Genomic DNA, 9423 nt, shown 5'->3' on the forward strand with positions numbered 1-9423 from the left:
AAGCGCGAGAGGAAAAATGTTGGAGTAGCAACAAGCATTAGCCGATCGCCAAGTAAATGAACCCACGACATTGACAATATGCCAACAGGTCAATTATAGAGACTGAGCGGGAAACACCGTCAAGCCAATCGGCATATTCGGAGTGTACCCAATGCGCCAATCCCCTATCATCGGGCATTGTTCCGCACCCTTTCATAGGAACAAGGCTTAGTGGATAGAGCCCAAGGATCATCATCAGAGGAAGCACCCGCTCGGGATGGGTATAAGGGCAAAGCCTCAAGGCTCGATGACTCCTTCGAACGGATAAACAAACAATTCTCTCAAGAGATCTTGGATGATCAACTTTCACGACACTACGCATCGCTAACCATCAAAGAATACACGAGGACAATTGACCCCGAGGATCACCTCATCAAATTTGACAATATGGTTATGCTCCATTAATACTCTAATGGGGTCAAATGCTGAGTGTTTCTCACTACACTCTCTAGATCAACTCAGAGGTGGTTCAGGCGACTGCCGATCAACTCTATATATAGCTATAAAAACTTTCGAGCAGCGTTCCTACAACACTTCGCGAGCAACCGCTGCCATCAGAAGACGAACGTTAATCTGTTCATGGTTAAACAGGGGCCCAATGAGGCATTGTGTGTTAGAGTGTATACTAAAAGCCTAGCTTTTGGTATAAACATTTATCTAGAAATAAGAATCACATTGGTCAAATATCTACATTTATGATAAATGTAGTTGTTCAATTAATTTATATTGTAGATAACATGGTGTGTGGTGTCACACACAGAGGATCATGTTATCAGTACCTTATAAATTATAAACAGTAGCTCACGACCATAATGGAAAGGAACAAACCATTGGAAGGTCGTAGTGTAATTAGGTATTAGTTTATCTTAACTATATAATTACACTAGTACACTTAGAGTGTATTGAGTAGGACCATTAGAGGTCGTTTCTTTTATACTGACTTTATAAAGAAACAAAGACCTCAGTTATTATGGAAGTGTGTGCTCTTAATCCTAATATAATAACGAGCACATATATTTGATATTTATTTCTTTAATTTATCAATGGGTGAGATTTAGTTCGATGAATCAATAAGCCCGATAAGTTGGGAAATGATATCACTTATAGTGTGTGTTGTTGATTATAGAAGGAAACTGTGTCCTAGTGATCTAGGTTGAGAATGTCCCCAAGAGGAGCTCATAAGGATTGTCATGTTAAACCCTGCAGGTGGACATAGTCCGACATGACGATGAAGTTGAGTGGTACTACTCTTGGAGCTAGATATTAATTAAGTGAGTTGTCAGTAACTTACTTAATTAGTGGACATTTGTTATCTTAAACACAGGGAGACTAACATGCTCATAATAAGAAGGAGCCCAAAATGTAATTTGGGATTGGTGCGGTAGTTCAATAATAGTTCTTTAGTGGAATGAATTATTATTGATGAAATTTAGTTGTGTGTTCGGGGCGAACACGGGATGCTTAATTTCATCGGGAGACCAAAACCAATTCCTCCTCTCGGTCCCTATCGTAGCCTCTAGTATATAGAGATTTATACCCACCGCATACCCACCTTCTTACCCATCCAATGGGGCCGGCCAAGCTAGCTTGGAACCCAAGCTAGGGCCGGCCAAGACCAAGTGGATGAGCCATGTAGGTGGCCGGCCAAAGCTTGGGTCCCAAGCTTAGGTGGCCGGCCAAAGCTTGGGTCCCAAGCTTAGGTGGCCGGCCACTAGAATATTAAAAGGATTTTTATTAAAATTATTTCTTATGTGGATATCATGATTTTAAAAGAGAGTTTAAAAATTAAAAATTTCCTTTTATAACTTTCTACAAAAGATTAAGAGAAGAGATTAATCTCTTTCCTTATTTGTAGATTAAAAGGATGGTTTTAATTTTTGGTAAAAACTTTCCTTATTTGTAAATCATCTACATGTTTAAAAGAGAGTTTAAAATTTGAAATCTTTCCTTATTTGTTGATTAAAGGAGGATTTTAAATTTTAAGAAAACTTTCCTTTTAACCATGTTCATGATTTAAAGAAAGTTTAAAATTAATAATTCTCTTTTATTAGTTTCTACAAAGATTGAGAAAAGATTTGATATCTTTCCTTATTTGTAGATTAAAAGAGATTTTAATTTTTAGAGATAACTTTCTTTTTATCCACATGTTTAAAAGAAAGATTTTAATTTATTAAATTTCCTTTTTATAAACCAATTATGAAGGGATTAAATTATTGGAGAAATTTTATAAATTTCTGGAGATAAATTAGGAAGTTTTAATTAATTAAAACTCTCCTTGTTTATAGCTTGATGGTGGCCGGCCATGTAAATTGAGAAAAGGAAAATTGTTTTTAATTAAATAAATTTTTCCTTTTCATGGCAAAAGAATTAAGGAAGTTTTTAATTAAATTTCCTTATTTGCTAAGACCAAGGATTATAAAAGAGGGGGTAGAGAAGGCTTCATAGAACAACAACCTCTATTATTTCTCTCCCTCTTTTCCTTGGTGTTGTGGCCGGCCAACCTCTCTTCCTCTTGGTGGTGGCCGAACCTTCTCTATTGGCTTGGAGCTCTTGTGGTGGCCGGATACTACTTGGAGAAGAAGAAGAAGAAGGAGAGAAAGCTTGTATCCCTTGGAGCTTGGTTGGTGGAAAAAGATCTTCATCTTTTGGAAGCTTTGTGCTTGGCCGAAACTTGAAGAAAGGAGAAGAAGGTGCTTTGGCGGATTCTCATCTCGGAAGATCGTTGCCCACACAACGTCCGAGGTTAGAAGAGGAATACGGTAGAAGATCAAGAGGTCTTTCTAAAAGGTATAACTAGTAATTTTTCTTTCCGCATCATGCTAGTTATTTATGGAAATAATACCAAATACAAGAGGCTTACGATTCTAGTATTTCGAATATGTTTTTCGAAGTTGTGTTCTTTTGTTTTATTTTTCCTTGTGATTTGATTGTTCTTTTCGGTTAACCTAAAGTTATTTTAGGAAATTAAATATTAGATTTCTATAAAAGGTTTTGTCTAGTCGGTGGTGGTTGCTCCCATATCCAAGAAGGCCATGTGCCTCGCCACGTCAGTACTGGGAACCAATTATGGAAATTAATATTTAATGGAATTAATAACTTAAGGTGATTTGGGTCGAACGTGTTAAGTTCCGCAGGAGATCCAAGTCAAAACCTAAAAGAACAAATAGATTAAGTTTTGGATCAAACGTGTTAAGTTCCGCAGGCGATCCAAAATTTAATTTAAAAGAACACATGGTAGCTAGTAAAAGGTTCAGACCTTTGTACAAAATTTTTGTACAGTGGAACCTCTAGGCTTTCCGAGTAGCAACCAACATTGTGGGCCTACATCACTAGATTTAAGTAGGTAGCCATGGAAGTTCCTTCGGCCATGTCGGAGATCCTTATGAGTGCTTTTTCACAAGGGCTGTTGGAGGGAGAGTTCTGTTGGTGCAGGAAGCACCAGATGATCAAACCTGTGTTTTGATAATGACAAAGGATTCAAAAGTTAAGATGTCTTGTTGTCTAATAAGGTTGATTGAGCTTGCAGGAAAGTCTTAAGTTGTCTTAGTCAAAAGTCCTAGTGGATTCTAGGTAGGTGGAAAACCCTAGGGGGAGGTAACCCTAAGTCCTAGGAGGTGGTAACCCTAGGTGATGAAAAATCCTAGCTGCGGTTAGGTAGGTGCAAAATCCTAGAGGGCAGTAACCCTAGGTCTGGGGGGGGGGGGTGGTAACCCTAGGCGGAAAGTCTTGACGGATCGAGCACTTCAGGCAAAATCCGAGAGTGGGGACTCTAGGTTAAAATCTTGGTGGTCGCGGACCAGGTGGAAGTCTGGACGGGTCATGGAGCGGACGCCCAACATAAAAACCAGAAGTCTCGGGGGCTGAGCAAAAGTCTAGTCGGTCTGGAGGATCGGTCTGACAATAGGTAACTGTTGGTGCAATATTCCCTAGGTCAAGGTTGACCTGGTTGACTGAGTTTGGATTGGTTCAAGCTCGAGTCTTGATGTTTGGGTTTCGATGTTTGACAATACATGTAGACAACACATGGAGATTGCAGGTGCGGTTGTTCATGTGGGGAGATTGTGAAGAAGAGTCAAGTAGGTCAAGGTTGACTGGATACTTGATTGGAAAATCCTGGTGAGTGAAGCTAGGTGAAAGTCCTAACTAGGAAGTTAGGCAGACTGGAAAGTTCTGGCGAGTGAAGCTAGCCAGGTAGTTATGGAAAGTCTTAGTGAGTGAAGCTAGGCAGAAGAAAATTCTGGTGAGCGGAGCCAGGTGGAAGACCTAGTGAGTGAAGCTAGGTAGTATGAAAAGTCCTAGTAAGTGAAGCTAGGCAGAAGAAAATTCTGGTGAGTGAAGCTAGGTGAAAGTCCTAGTGAGTGAAGCTAGGCAGAAGGAAAGTCCTGGTGAGTGAAGCCAGGCAGATGAGAAGTCCTGGTTGTTGGAGTGTATACTAAAAGCCTAGCTTTTGTATAAACATTTATAAGAATCACATTAGTCAAGTGTCTACATTTATATATACCAAATGTAGATGTTCAATTAATTTATATTGTAGATAACATAGTTTGTGATGTCACACACAGAAGATCGTGTTATCGGTTCTTTATAAATTATAAACAGTAGCTCACGACTGAAATGGAAAAGAACAAATCATCGAAAAAGTCATAGTGTAATTAGATATTAGTTTATCTTGACTAATAAATTACACTAGTACACTCTAAGTGTATTGAGCAGGACCATTTAAGGAAAGTTCTTTTTATACTGACTTACTAAAAGAACAAGTCCTTAGTTATTATGGAAGTGTGTGCTCTTAATCCTAATATAATAACAAGCACATATATTAATCGTTACTTTGCAACAATCAAATTAATATATATTTTTATTTTTTTATAAAATAATTAAATACATATATTAGTAAAAAAAATTAAAAATTATTGTCACTGTTGCACAAAATATTCATTAATTATTTTTTTTAAAACGTGAGCATCAATAACTATTATGGGATCACATGACCCCACCCAATATATACTTACTTTTAAAAAGTATGACATTCTTATACAAGTAGAAGGAGATTTAGTTATCATCTATAAATATTATAGTTTAATTTTGATATATTTATAATTTTTTTTAAATAAGACATAATTAAGGGATATTGACATTAGGTCATTTGTATATTTTTTTAATTTATCCTGATAATGAATGAGCCAACTTAAAAAAAAAAAATTCTGCTGTTATATAATAAACAAAACTCATCTCGCGTCCACAATAATTCGAATCTTCTTTGTTCAATTTTTTATTTCCATAAACCTCTCCGAAAACCTTGGACTTGCCCGCACAATCCTATCTGGAACCTGCCCGCACACTCCTATCGAGGAGATGATCGAGGTCCACCCCACGATATGAGAACTGCCTGAAGGTTCTCTTCCCCTCCGACGACGTCCACCACATCCGAAGCGTCCGCCTGTGATCATTTTCTAAATCGTAAAATTCTGCGTAATATACACTATCGCGAAAGCAGAAAGGAACGACATCCGAGCATGGCTTCCTTTTTCTCCACTTAGGGCTTCTGCCGGTCGTCGAGCACAGGCACAGGCACAGGCACAGGCACAGCAAATAATTTTAGGCCACGGCCTTGCCTATTTATTCAGTGGTGGAACTTTGACGCGTGATGCGGGTAGGTTTCGAAGGGGACGAAGCGAAAATTGAGAATAACGGAACTGCGAAGTCTACTTAGACAGTGTGTTCTTTCTTTTCATGGGTTCTTCGTCTCCATTCTCCACCAGTTCGTGATAAGGTCTCTGTGAGATAAAGTGAGGATTCAGTGAAGTGTTTGGTTCTCCTGCGGGCTTCGATTTCACTGGATTATTCTTCGGAAGAACAAGATCAGCAAGTTTGCCTTCGACCTTTTTGTTTTTTGTTTTGTTTTGTGTTGGCAAAGTGTTTCGGTGACTCGGTTGGATTATGCTGTCTCCTGTAGTCATGTCTTAGATTTCCCATTTCATTCTATTACGGGGATTGGTAGTAAAAGAAAGGATGAACTTGATTTGGTGACTTGTTTGTTGGTTTAATTTCTTTGTGGTAACGCATTTCTGCGCTACCAATCTCGTTAGGCTTCTCTTTGATTTCAACTTGTCCTTAGATTTCCATGGTTTAATTCACTCAATCTCAAACTAAAAGCACGATTTTTTTTAGGAAAATGGAAAGGAACACTGCCACTGGTTAGTGCATCCACAATGGGATATTTAGAGAAGTTATTTCTCCAAATATCTTCAAATCCTAAATTTCTACCATAGGAAGGGAAGGAGATTGGGATATTAGAAATATCGGGTAGAAAATTCTGCCCGTTATTTCTATTTGTGCGGTAACTTTCTCTTTATTTTTTTTTTTATTTTCAAATTCAATATGTTTATCAACATTTACCTTGATTTTCACATTTTTTTATTTTTCAATTTAATATATTTATCAACATTTATATTAATTTTCAATTGACCAACATTATCAAATGGAAAAGTTTATGAACATTACCAATGTTCAACTTTTGAAATGTTGAGACGTTCAATTTTTTTTTTTCTATATATATATATATATATATATATATATATCAAAATTTCATCAATTTTAATTTATTTCATCTATCTATCTACTAAAAACACTACATATCAAAAATTTTAAAATAAATAAATCAACTTATTTAGAAACTCGAGAATTCATTGATTGAACTCTTATTTTCATCCACATGAGAACTTAAGAATTTTCTCTCCATTTGAATTTTTATCTATATTTAGAGAGTTCAATAAATTTTTAAAATAATAATTAAATTTTTATTTATTTCTCTTTAAATTTTTTATATATAGTGTTTTTTTATAGATATATGGATGAAATAAGTTGAAATTGATAAAATTTTGATAATAAAAAAAATGATGTATATATATAAAAAATAAACATTGCCCAACATTTTAAAAATTGAGCGTTGATTCATAAACTTTTTCATTTGACAACGTTAACTAATTAAAAATCAATGCAAATATCAATAAATACATTGAATTTAAAAAAAAAATAAGAAAAAGTTGCAACATGGATGGTTGTCGGCCCACCCACACACGAACACTGTGCTACAGTCTTAGATGCACAACTCATTTTATTTTTTTAAAAGAGAAAAAAAAAAATAGAATTTTGCACAATGATTTTTAACAGAATTTGAAGATATTTGGAGAAATACCCTCTCCGCCCATTGTGGATGCTCTCCGAAGCTCAGCATTGTCGGGCTCTTCAAGGAGAAAGGATTTGATGACAAGAAAATCAACAGAATGCTGAGGAGATGCAATCGGCTGGAGAACATAGAAAGGGAGAGAGCCAGTGAGAACTGGAGTTACCTGGAATCCATTGGTATTCAAAAGAGGAAGCTTCCTTATGGTGCCCCAAGATCCTCACTTTGAGTTTGAATCAGAAACTTGTCCCTTCTTTCCAGTGCCTTGCAACCTTTGGATCAAAGCCTGGTGAAGTGGCCTCAGCCATAACCAAATTTCCTGGCATTCTCTCTCACAGGTTTGAGCAGAAGCTGTCCTCTGCTAGCTTTCTTCCAAGCTTTAGGCATTTCAGAGAAGCAACTGGGTAAGATGCTCTTGCTGAATCCAAGGCTCATTAGCTACAGTGAACTGAAATTGACTCAGATTACTGATTTCCTCACAATCATCGGCCTCAATAAGGAGTGGTTGATTACTAAAACTTTAGCAAAAAATCCATTCTTACTGGGTTACAGCGTTGAGAAACGGCTTTGGCCGACAACAGAATTTCTTAAGTGGATAGGCTTAGATGAACTAAGTTTGCAAAGGGTAGTTTGCTATTTTCCTGAAGTATTTTGTAGGGATGTAGATAGGGTCCTCAGACCGAACTTAGCATTTTTGAAACGGTGTGGCTTTGACAATAAGCAAATTGCAAATTTTGTTGCTGGATATCCACCTGCTCTGATCAAAAGTGTCAGCAAATCCCTGGAACCCAAAATGAGATTCTTGGTTGAAGAAATGGGAAGAGATATCAGTGAGATAGCTAATTATCTAGAGTTCTTTCGGCATGGAAAAAACAAGAGCCTGGAGGCAAAAAGTTTCGAAGTAAAAAAATATACAATGCAGTTTAAGTGAAATTCTTAACTGCAACCAGAAGAAATTCATTGTTAAGTATGGATTAGTTGTAGAATTCTCTTACCCTAGTTTAGTTTCAATTGCTAGCTTGAGAGCCAAGTGGCTGATTTTCCAGGCTGTAAGATCACGTTTCCCTAGTTAAGAGATATTGTTGTTACTTTTAACCTATGTTTTTCTGTGCTTGGCTAGCACTATTGAACATGAGTTGTGTCCAAAATGGCCAATTGCTCTTATTGTTCCTGATAGTTTGAAATAATCAATCAGTCAATCATAAGTTTGAATGTTTTATAATCTCCTGTTTTCATGCTGTTTATGTGCATCCTGCCATTCCTTTTTTCCTTCTTCTATTTGATTGTACAATTCCTCTATCCAAAATATAACACACATCTATTCAGGTTGTGAATTCGTAGATGGATATGGTGCTAAGATGCATTTATCTCAATTATTTTGGGTCGGCTACATGAATCTTATTTCCTCATTAAACTAAATACAAGGCTAGGTTGCTAGTGATACTCAGTTTAATTAAACTTTTTTTTTATGATATTGACTATTGTTTCTTCTGGTCTTTCTTTACTCCTATTGTACTGCACTTAACTCTTCTAATTATAGATGAAAATGTTTATACAATCTCAATCTATTTTATCACATTTTAACATCTATTATTGAGACTTGCTTGTAGGGACGAAACAATACAATCTTCAATCATGACAATCATATTTTTTTTTTCCACAGAAACTTTTAGTTAAGAGGAACTAGAATCTGAGGGTGTGTCTATATTTTCCTCCACTTTCTTTTCATGCTATAAACCATTAATATCAATGTAACTAATCTTCTCTACATTAGTAGATTCAGGCGTAGGGCTCTGGGCTCCCTTTCCTTAACAGTAGCTGATTTCTTTAGCTACAAAAGATGAGTTGATTTGAATCAAAAGTTTGAGGGGAAGTAATGAAGCATCTAGTTAGCATGAAATTCACCATCAAATGTAAACACTTACTTCGAATTGATGTCGGCGACAGATCTTTAGCTTCGTGCTTACCGTAAGAAGAGTAATCACAGACGAACTGAAGAACTCTTCAAATTTCACGAGCCAAATCCCAATCTCACTGGATCCTTTTCCGATTGCTACGATCACCTCCCTCTTTGTTACCTTTTAATCGCTCTTGGACACATAGATATATAGGAAGATTGCATTGGTTTGTAACCGATGCTTTAATTACCTTTCATTGCAATAAATGGAGGGAGATGAACCAATCATCTCCTCAACGTC

The 9423-nt window shown here is 36.6% G+C and overlaps 1 pseudogene; it reads left to right on the forward strand.

Annotated features, from left to right (window-relative positions):
- Positions 1–7092: 7092 nt before the first annotated feature.
- LOC121990873 lies at positions 7093–8298 on the forward strand (annotated as a pseudogene).
- The last annotated feature ends 1125 nt before the right edge of the window (positions 8299–9423 follow it).

Source organism: Zingiber officinale, chromosome 6B, assembly GCF_018446385.1.
Source record: "Zingiber officinale cultivar Zhangliang chromosome 6B, Zo_v1.1, whole genome shotgun sequence".
NCBI classification, from domain to species: domain Eukaryota; kingdom Viridiplantae; phylum Streptophyta; class Magnoliopsida; order Zingiberales; family Zingiberaceae; genus Zingiber; species Zingiber officinale.